The following is a 10,548-nucleotide window of genomic DNA, read 5'->3' as shown; positions in this document are numbered from 1 at the left end:
ATTAGTATTATAGTGTCTTGCCCCTTTACATCATGCTTTTCCTTCAGCAAAAGGAATCGTGCCGGTCATTTATCTAACTCCTTTCGGGGGAAAATATTTGAATTGAAATAACATGACTTTTGCTTTGCATCAGAAGTTCATATATAGTTATTCGGGGCTTCCTACCTTTAATCTTTCCATATCTGGTTTAGGCTTTCATCTATATAACTCTGTTTACCATGGCTTTCCATGTCTGGTTTTAAATTTCACTTTTCTAAACCCTGTTCTCGAGATTAGGGATAGACGGGCAGACGACAAATGGACGACAATGGGAATTTATAGGTCTATAATTTTTTTTAAGTTGCAGCCCGATTATATTTCAACTTTTGCAAGTACATCAAACTTCTTATTTTATAATATATGTAAATCATAACCAAGTAAAATATTACCAACTATTATTTAAGCTATTTATTTTGTAAACAACTACAGGCTATACTGAGTTTTATATTAAAAGATGTTTATTAATTGCTTATTTCAGAACATTCTTGGCAGAAGTAACAAGGGCCTTCTGGGGAGTCAGGGTTTCCTGGTCATACCTATTTACTGGTTCCACTGGCTTCAATAATAAAACATTTTCAAAATTATTAATATACATTAACATACAGCATCTCTTTAATTATTAAATGTAAATATAGAATAATTTTATTTAAGAAAATAACAGAAATTTCAATACTTATAGAAGTATCATTTTTCTGACAGAAAAATTTTACTTCTATACTATAAAATTATGAGGGATTTATTTAATTCACATTCGCTTTTATATTAGAAAATTATTTTTCAAATATTTGATTCTAATATTATATCTGAATGTATAAAAACAATTTCTAAACTTTCAAAAAGAGTTTTTATCAATATCGACCTCCTCTTGTAAGAGAGGTTGGTCAACGACTACTAATTAATACTGGTCTACTATTAATATCTGAAAAGTGATCCGTATGTTTACAGAAAAATTATTGGACTGCAATTTCAAAAAGAAAAAAAAATGTATAACTTATAAATTTCGACTGTTGTCCTTGTTTGTACTTCTTTAATCTCGAGAATAAAGCGTTATATAGAAACCAGATGTGGAAATCTTAAGGTCAAGAGACTTTAAGATTTCCACATGAACTTCTAGTACATACCGGAAGTTACGTTATTTCGATTCAAAATTTTTCCCTGAACGGAGTTAAATTGATGACTGACGTGACTCAATTGCTAACAGGAAAAGTATGACGTACAGGAGCAATACGACCACTAAAAGAATTGAGAACATTGTGATGAAAAGTTACAGCCCAGCATTATGTCACTATAAATAATCGCTCGTTACAATTATTTTGGTTTGCTTACTTATGGTAACGCCAGACGTAAGCGATCTACCAAGAGGATGCATTCCGGGAAGACTTTTATGGGAAGCTGGACCCTAGTTAGGTGAAGAAAACCCGGAAAACTCCCCGTGGGTAGCCTGTGCCTGTCGGCCATGTTTTAACCCATGACAACCAGAGTGCGGTCGTTTTAATGCACTCGGGCCACTGGAGAGTGCTTATTAGAATTAAGAAAGTACCGTTTATCTCAAATGGAAACACTCGATTTCTTACGATTACATGTGAAAAATTAAATACTTATAGATTTATCGCAGGCTTAAACACTATTGATTCCAGGAAGGCAAGTGCTGTATGCTAAATATTTCAGTAATGATATAGTGCGTCTTTTTTGCACTATATTATTGTCGCAGTAATTAAGTATATATAACATATATATTTTTAAAATTGTATATTTTTTATAAGAATTATATTTAGTTTATTATTTTGTTAAATTTTTGCCAATAGATGGCGGTACATGTAAATCAGCAAATCGAATATGGATAGATATAAATTGATTTACAGACATGGAATAGATGTTTTGCAGTGGGATGTACGACAGTATCTAAGTAAGAAATACGTAAATGTAACTGCCGAGTTTCGTAGCAATTGGTCGAACGGCCTAAGAGTGTATACCGAACAAACAAAAAAACAAACATCCTCATTTATATATATAGATATACGATTTTTTTTCGGTGCTCAATGCCATTTTTAAAAGAAACATATTTAAGTTTACAAATGCACATTTGGCAGTGTGTTCCTTACAGATTTATTTCAATAGACACAGTCTGAAAAAGCCTGCAGCGAATTGGTTAAGTTTTCCAGCAACAATTAAAATTCTGTTGGCGCTATCTGTTACGATATTTTATTAGAATAACTGTCTACATTTTTAATTATTATAAAATGGCAAAAAGATTAATGTTGAGAATAGAAATAAGTTTTACAAAAAAAAAAAAAAAAAAAAAAAAATTTAAATGCTAATAACCAGTAAACTCGTCATTAAATCTGACCCTATTGGAAATACACACGACTCCCATTATCTCTCCACCACGTCGACCTTTACCCACCAAAAATGAATAACTCCTATTCTCATAATACACAAATCTCCCTGCAAAATTTTCAGAAATTTTCGACAAAAAGCACAGGAGTTATTAAGCTTTAAACAGAATGAAGAAAATCGTGTTTGGCGGCTCTGCCACACACTAACATCCATACATTCAGAAAAAACATTTAATATTCTTTGCATTTCTCGACGTTTCAAGGTCCCCTGAGTGGAAAAATGAAAAAATCTTGAGGGATCATTTTTTGACCGATGGCCATACTTTCCCTCTGTTATATATAACAAAGCTGGGAAAGTAATAATACATCTTTAAGTTTTAGGAATTACAAAAGGAAATAGAAAATATTGCAGAAAACTAACGAGAAAGAAAAAAAAATTTTTCTGTTTTCTGAGTATGAAAAACAAACAAAAACAAATACCCAGAGTTTCTGTTGCTATGGGCAGAAAAGGAAAGTAAATAGCCAATAGTAACAGAACGTTTGATGACGATACATCAGCGTTTACGGTTGGATACACAGCGAACGTAACCCGATTACACATCAGTTTACAAAATATCTAATAAATATTTCTTACTTTTGGAATTTTGGGTCGTTGCTAGGGTTGTGTTTGATTTTTCAAATTTTGACTGGTTTGTTTTTGGCTTTACATTATACATGGATGGTTAATCTGGCTTTTTCTAGTGTTTCCCATATTTGTCGAGATGTGAGCGGGGGATGGTTTTTACGTAATTTACATCTTAACGGGGCTAGTATATTTTTCGTTTGTTTTTATCTTCATATTGGTCGTGGAATCTATTTTGGGTCCTTTAAGTTTCATTTTACTTGAATGAGAGGAGTTGTAATCTTTTTACTTACTATAATTACGGCTTTTTTTAGTTATATTTTACCCTGAGGGCAAATGTCTTTTTGGGGGGCGACTGTAATTACTAATGTGGTGTCTGCTGTTCCTTATATTGGAAAAGACGATTGTTCAATGACTTTGGGGGGGATTTTCTGTAGATAATCCTACTTTAACTCGCTTTTTTTCCTTTCATTTTATTCTGCCTTTTGTTGTTTTGAAGACTGAAAACTAGTTTATTTTCACATAATCACCCATGCCCTATTCAAAGCCCTAATATTTTTGTGTGCAGGATTTGCCATTCACAATATAAAAAACAATCAAGACATACGAAAAATATCCCTTCTTTTAATCTCCTCTCCTACTATTAGTACTTGCACGATAATCTCATCTATTACAATAATAGGCCTTCCCTTTTCCTCTTCTTTCTATTCAAAAGACTTAATTTTAGAGACTTTTTTCTTATCTCAAATTAACCAAACAATCTTAATCATAACACTAATTTCTTTTGGTCTAACAACCATATACCCCTTTTGCCTAAACTTAATAGATAAGATAGATAGATAGATAGTCTCATTTTCGGGAAATGAAATCGACATGTAAACAGAATTTTCTGTCTTTTCTGCTCAAATTTTTTAAAACAAACTAGAAATTGGCTTTATTCGACGATTATTTAATTTCTTTTGGGCACATAAACAGAAAATTTACTTTCTGGACAAAGTTACTTAAATTATAAAACAAAAACAAAACACTAATTATAAAACCTTCACTATAATAATATATATCTAATAACACTAGAAAAGTTTAAAGTTTTAGTTAAAATGATATGGCGAATAATAATCTGTTTTCTTCCTTTCAAAATTCTAACATGTAATTTAACTTTATGCATATTTTTATTAGCTTAATTTTCGAAAACAACCTTCACACATCAATGGAAATTCAAGGAAGCGTAGAAGAGTAGAAATAATTCAAATAAAATGTAAAGAAAGATTGAATATATTCGATTTTTTTCGTAGACAATCTTGAAAATATTTTTTGAAGTTTTTGAAATATTATTAAAATGGTTGACATCACCTTTTAATGGACGAAAAATAAATAAATGAAAAAGTATCTGAAAAACTCGTGGTGTTGAATATTATGAAGAGGATAATGGATAATTTCACTTGTTAGGGACAATATATCACATAAATGGCAAGTTACAAAAATGTAAAATTTCTTGCATTATTGTAAAAGTTAGCACATTTTATAAAAGACGAAATACATTAAAGTAAAAATAAAACACTTTTAAAATAATCACACAGAGATATAAGTGTAGATTTCAAGATGAAGATGAAACTAAAAAATTATATAGTTATAATACATGCAAGTTTGCATTTTCATTTAACAGTATATACAGTATACAGTATATGGAGACGGCAGCTAATTCTGAAACAGATGTAACTATGAAATTCTTAATGAAATTTATGCAATGTTTTTAATAATTTCAAAATTCGTTTTTAGAACCTTGTGTTACTGTATATTTATTACGTACAGACTTAGTATTCTTTTTGACTGGAGATTGTATCAATTAGAAATTAACGATGATTATTAGTGCAAATACCGTATATCTGGCGGATAAGACGATAGTTGAACCATAAAAAATGGCCCCGGAAATCTGGGGTCGTCTTATAGGACAAATAGAAAAAAATTAGATTGAAATTTATATAAATTAAAACCATTATAAAAAGACAGGCAAACCGTAATTATCTACTAGAAGAGAGTAGGGTATGTGCACAAAATAGAATAGCCCATACAACGTTTTTGTGAATAGTCGTGGTCATTACCCGAATGTTCGAATTAGTGCGAATGTTTGCAAAAATTGCCAGATGCAAAAAAAATAAAATTTGTTCATTCGAAAAATTAGGAATAGGACATAACTCCGTATACGCTATACAGTATTATTATTCAGACGATGATCGCTGATCTAAACTAAATTCTTAGGCCGTTGAAAGTTTGGGAGTCGTCTTATTGGACAGATATATGCTAAAACTATAAAACTTTGACGAAAATATATACATCGTCTTATCTGAAGGCAGTCTTATCCGCCGAGATATACGGTAAATATCAGATGTTTTATATTTATTTTATTTTTACTAAGAAGCAATTGAAGATTTTATTTTATTTTTTAAATTCTGATTTTCCTCTTTTTTAAATATGCACTACAATTCAAAAATAACTTGAATAAATTTCAATTTAAATTATAGCAACCAGCAGTATTATAGCAAAGGCAATTTATGTTGTATCATCGAATTTAATAAAGCTAGTAAATATATTCTTACTTGAAAACGGTAAAATAATAAGAAAATATTACTCCACAGAGTTTGATCTATCGTTTGTAAATTAATGTAATTTTTCTATATCTCTTTTGTATTCACGTATATATACAGGAAATCCTCGTAAATTCGAAATTAAAGGGACGAAATAATCGCTACTTCGAATTATCCGAGATATATATGTATATATCGATACAATATGCCAAATGCCACGTAAATGATGTAATTTATTAAGCAAACAGAATACCGATACATATATAAAACGCTATTTTCGTTAATGAATAATAATAATAATAATAATAATATAAATGTGAAGGTAAACAGCACGTGTCTGGTGAGAACCTCACAAGATACCGGATAGGTTTTACAAAAAGTAAAGCAGAATTCCTCGAAATGAAGCCCAAATTATTTTTAAAATGGCTCAAAGACTAGTAAGTCGCCCAAAACTAGTAAGTAGCCTAGAGCTCAACATATATCTCAATCTGCTACTCGTGGCCCAATCTTGCAATCCCGAAAATCAGCCACATCTTACGAGATAATAGAAAGTGGGTAGTACATGCGTTAGGAGACCCCCGAAAATTCATTAGTGTAAAAGTAAAATCATATTGACTAAATTACGGTTGCTCTCAGTCTATTGTTCTCTTGTAGCATGGAAACACTTCGATCTAAACGAACGAGTTAACGTAAGCATTTGACAGTTGGGACAGAATTTTCACTTGGAATTTTGAAGTAGCCGTATTTCGAACTAACCGAATTCCTTAACGTGTAAATCTCTATATCCTCTTCCGGGGCAAAAGTACGGTTACGAACTAACGGGATTTCGAACGATCCGAGTTCGAATTAATGAGGATTACCTATATCAATCCTTATTTTAAAAATATATTTAAATTAACAGACAGTTTATTGATAAAAACTAGACGAAGGATTTTATCTGTATAGTTTTCTATTCTTATCACAAGCTTTGAGCCATTCATAACCGTGCGAATGATTATGTTGATAATCGTATTTACCTATTAATAGTACGCATTAATATACATATAATAGATGTATTATAATATTTTTATAGTAATGTTAATCTATTGATTTATCGACAACTGTTGTCGATATCTATATAGAATCACCATTTAATTTTGGAAATCCAAACTGTAAGTTAAGGAGAAAAGAAACACTTGATTTTGATGTAATATTAAAAGCAATACAGAATTTTTCCTATATGCTCTATACATGTATGTTAATCAGGGTTGGCAAATTTGTTTTTTTTTGAAATAAAACAATAATACACGTTTTATTTAGAAAACTTTGTTTTTTTATTTTAAAATAGTTTTATATTACGTTATAAAATACTGCTTTAAAATAATGTTTTAAATTTTTAAAAAATGTTTATTTACTAAATTTATGTAATAAAACATTTTTCTGACTTGTGCGCTAAACGTGAACGTGAGAATGGAAAATTTTTCTCATTGTCATAGGTCATAAAAGCACGTGACACACCGACTTTTATCACTAAGAGGAGATTTCCTGACAGCACATGCCACTTAATACTGTTAGCAATACAGCTAATGTATTGTAATATTACGTGGATGGAAAAAGACATTATTATTATCGTTGTTACTTGTTAAGTAAAAAATGAGTGCGGGAAGAAGACGTGATAATAACTGGAACCAGTATAAACTAATTTCTGGAAATCCAGGAAAACCGGCATGCAGGGTGCAATGCAAAATATGTAGAAAAGAAATGGCTGGATCAGTCGCTCGTATGAAAAAGCATATTGAAGATATACAGGATGATATACAGGAATTGCAACAGCTGGGTGAGTATTTTGACCCGTTATAAGTTTTAATTTTTTCTAGAGCTTGCTATAAAGTTTTATCTGGGTCATAACTTAATTTGTACCTGTATAGATATTTTTAAGTTCTTCGCCCGAGTTACATAGTTCTGTCTTCTCGGGCAGTTTACATAGCGTTACGAAAAAACGGTCCTTTTCCAAAAATGTATGGGCTAGTACATATACATCGTTATCTATGACCTATGAAAATTTTATTAATTACTTTTGCCGCGAAAGGTTTTTTATAACGTTTTATTAATTAGAATATTAATTGCCTCATTGCTTTTTATGAGAGTTTTTTTAAACCAAATTAATTAAATCGTTCTAAACTTTTATAAGATCGTTTTGACTTTGGTAAAATTTTTAAAAATACTATTGGATGATTTTTATGAATCAGCAGGTTTTTTTTTGTTTTTTATTCAGTAGAATTTTTATATATATACCTTTTTTCAGTTTCTTCCCTATTTTAATAGCATAAAAATCAGAAATTTTGTGTTATACTGTCAACTGGTTTGTAAACAATGTAGACTGCACGTGTGAACTTTACATCTGTCAAATGAAAGAGTAATAATCCCTGCAGCTATATTTATCAAATAAAAGCATTTTTTGGTTATTTTAAATTTTTCATATAGTTTTTCTATAAAAACACGTTTTTTGGAGGGTATTTATTCCCTGGCAAGTATTTCGGCTGTCAGATTCGCTTTTACGTGGAAATAATTATTTAATATAAAAAAATCAATAGATTAAAAATTTTTCCAGCTAAAATTAATTAGGCCTCGGAAACTAAAGTGAATAGTATACAATTACGTATCGTAATCATTGTGAACTGAACATACAGAAGTGTGTAAATTTTAGACTCATGCATAAAGTGTATTATTTTTGGTTCTTATCCTAAAATGTATCATTTTATATTGCACTGGTCCGACTTGAGTCTAATAATTTGCACACGTCTGTATATAGTAGTAATTTTAAAAACATACACCTAATTAGTAATTAATTTATTGTTTCTATATTTATTATTTAGATTGGCAAAAGTCAGAAAGTCAGGAGCCTAAGTCTGAGACCAGTGAATAGCGCTCCGCCACCACTTCTGGCTCCACTAGTGGCATTGGCACTGCATCTCAAAGCAAAGTAAAATTGCAACTCATTGATTCATTTATTGTGAAAACGTCAACTAATCAAAAAATGCAATTGGATCTCCACTGCACAAAATTTATATATGCCACCAATTCAGCCTTTACTCATGTAGAACACCCCAAATTTATAAAATTTTGTCAGATGTTGTGACTTGGATATGACCCTCCACACAGAAAAGAAATTGGGAGACCCTTGCAGGATACTGTATACAATTCCATTGAGAATGAATCAGCTGATGAGTTAAAGGATATTACAGTCTCTATGGCTATTGATTGATGGGTGGAGTAATATCCATAATGAACCAGTGATTTGTGTCTGTGTGACTGATCCTAATGAAACAGTTTATTTGATTGCAACTGCATTTCAAATTATTGCAAGTGCAGCAATAAAAAAATGCAATCAAAAGTATGGCTGTGAAGTAAGAAGCCTGGTAAGTGACAATGCAATCAATATGAAAAGAATGAGAGAAACATTAGCAATGACAGAAAATTTAGATATTGTCACTTATGGATGCTCTGCTCATATTTTAAAATTACTGGTTCAAGATATCAATATTAAAGAGGTTAATGAACAAGTTAAGCACATCATTGTATACTTCTGGAATCATTATTTCCCGAAAGCCAAATACTAAGAGGCGGGTGGAAAAGGATTGATATTACCACAAGATGTACTGTACGTTGGAACAGCTTAGCTGGATTGATGGATGTACAGTACGTTGGAACAGCTTAGCTGATTGCTTAGAGTCATACATTCAGAACTGGCTTATTCTAATGAAGGTACTATCATTACTTTAAGTTGTTCTTATTTTCTTATTTTGTACTGTGGAAAAGTCACTAATTCATAAAGCATATACCAGTTGTGTTGAAGGGTGATTACTTATAGTAATATAGTAATAATATACTTAAAGTAATCATGATGAGATGAAATATATGATTATTTTATTTTGTAAACTGTTTGCTCTAATGCTAGTTAACTCTACTCATGTACTCAATGAGTATTGAATAATGAGTATCAAGTGTTTAATCGTAAAAACAGTTACAAATCTTATGTTAACAGGTTTGCGATGAAACAGGCTCGTAATTCACAAGGATATTGTAGCCAAAGTTCAAAACCTTGAAATTAAGCGTGATGCTGAAGATTTGCTGACACGTTTAATGATCATTGCTGTTGCATTAGACAAAATACAAAGAAATGACTGCACAATCAGTGAAGGAATTGAATTATGGTTTGGGTAAGTTACATTAGCCAGAATTGTTTTTTGTAACTCAATCTAATTTCAAAATTGTGTTCATTAAATTCATTAATTTTATACATCTAATGATATCATTACTTTTATAGTGTTAAAAATGACTTGCAACAACTTGGGATCACTGGAGTCACGCAAGCACCCAAAGATAGACTTGATATGGCTATCACAGACTATCACTTTTTAGCAAATCTTCTGGACACAAGATACCAGAGTGCAAAGCTCACAGACAGTATGAAGGATGCTGCACTAACTGTGTGCCACGCTCACTACCCAGATGCTACGCCTTCAGTTTTAAAATACTTGGCAAAAACTAGCATTTCTGCAACACATGTTTGCAGAGTCTGTGCTAATTAATATCACTCCTCTTACATGGTGGCAGTCACTACGTGACAGAATTGACGAAACTCTTCTAAAATTAGTTACACAGCTGCTCACAGCAGTGGCTTCTTCAACGGGAATTGAGAGAATTTTCTCTACCTATAGACTTGTTCATTCAAAACTTAGAAATCGACTTGGACAGGAAAAGGCAGCAAAGCTTGTTAAAGTTTTCAAGCACCTAAACAAACACTACTGAGCGTTTTACATTTCTGAAAATAAGAAATTCTTCAAGCTGAAGAAGCCACTGCTGTCAATCCTAGTTTGGTTTTGTACAGTACATGCAAATCTTAAAAATGCTATTTCATAAAGAAACATTTTAAAATGCTGTATTTTATATTAAATAAAATATTCTGTACAATCTTAAGTCTTACACT

The 10,548-nt window shown here is 31.2% G+C and overlaps 1 protein-coding gene and 1 long non-coding RNA gene across 2 annotated transcripts in view; both read left to right on the top strand.

Annotated features, from left to right (window-relative positions):
• The window catches only part of LOC136969331 (uncharacterized), a 127,628-nt gene that overhangs the window by 31,345 nt on the left and 85,735 nt on the right, over positions 1–10,548 (top strand). The window lies entirely within an intron of this gene.
• Positions 9,620–10,544, top strand: LOC136969286 (uncharacterized). Its single transcript, XR_010879798.1, has 2 exons — positions 9,620–9,778; positions 9,886–10,544. It is a non-coding gene; the product is annotated as an uncharacterized lncRNA (long non-coding RNA).

This window comes from Centruroides vittatus, unplaced genomic scaffold (assembly GCF_030686945.1).
Source record: "Centruroides vittatus isolate TY-2023 unplaced genomic scaffold, ASM3068694v2 contig_1776, whole genome shotgun sequence".
Classification (NCBI taxonomy): Eukaryota; Metazoa; Arthropoda; class Arachnida; order Scorpiones; family Buthidae; genus Centruroides; species Centruroides vittatus.
The sequence above is the reverse complement of the archived record's forward strand: the minus strand, read 5'-3'. Positions and strand labels throughout refer to the sequence as shown.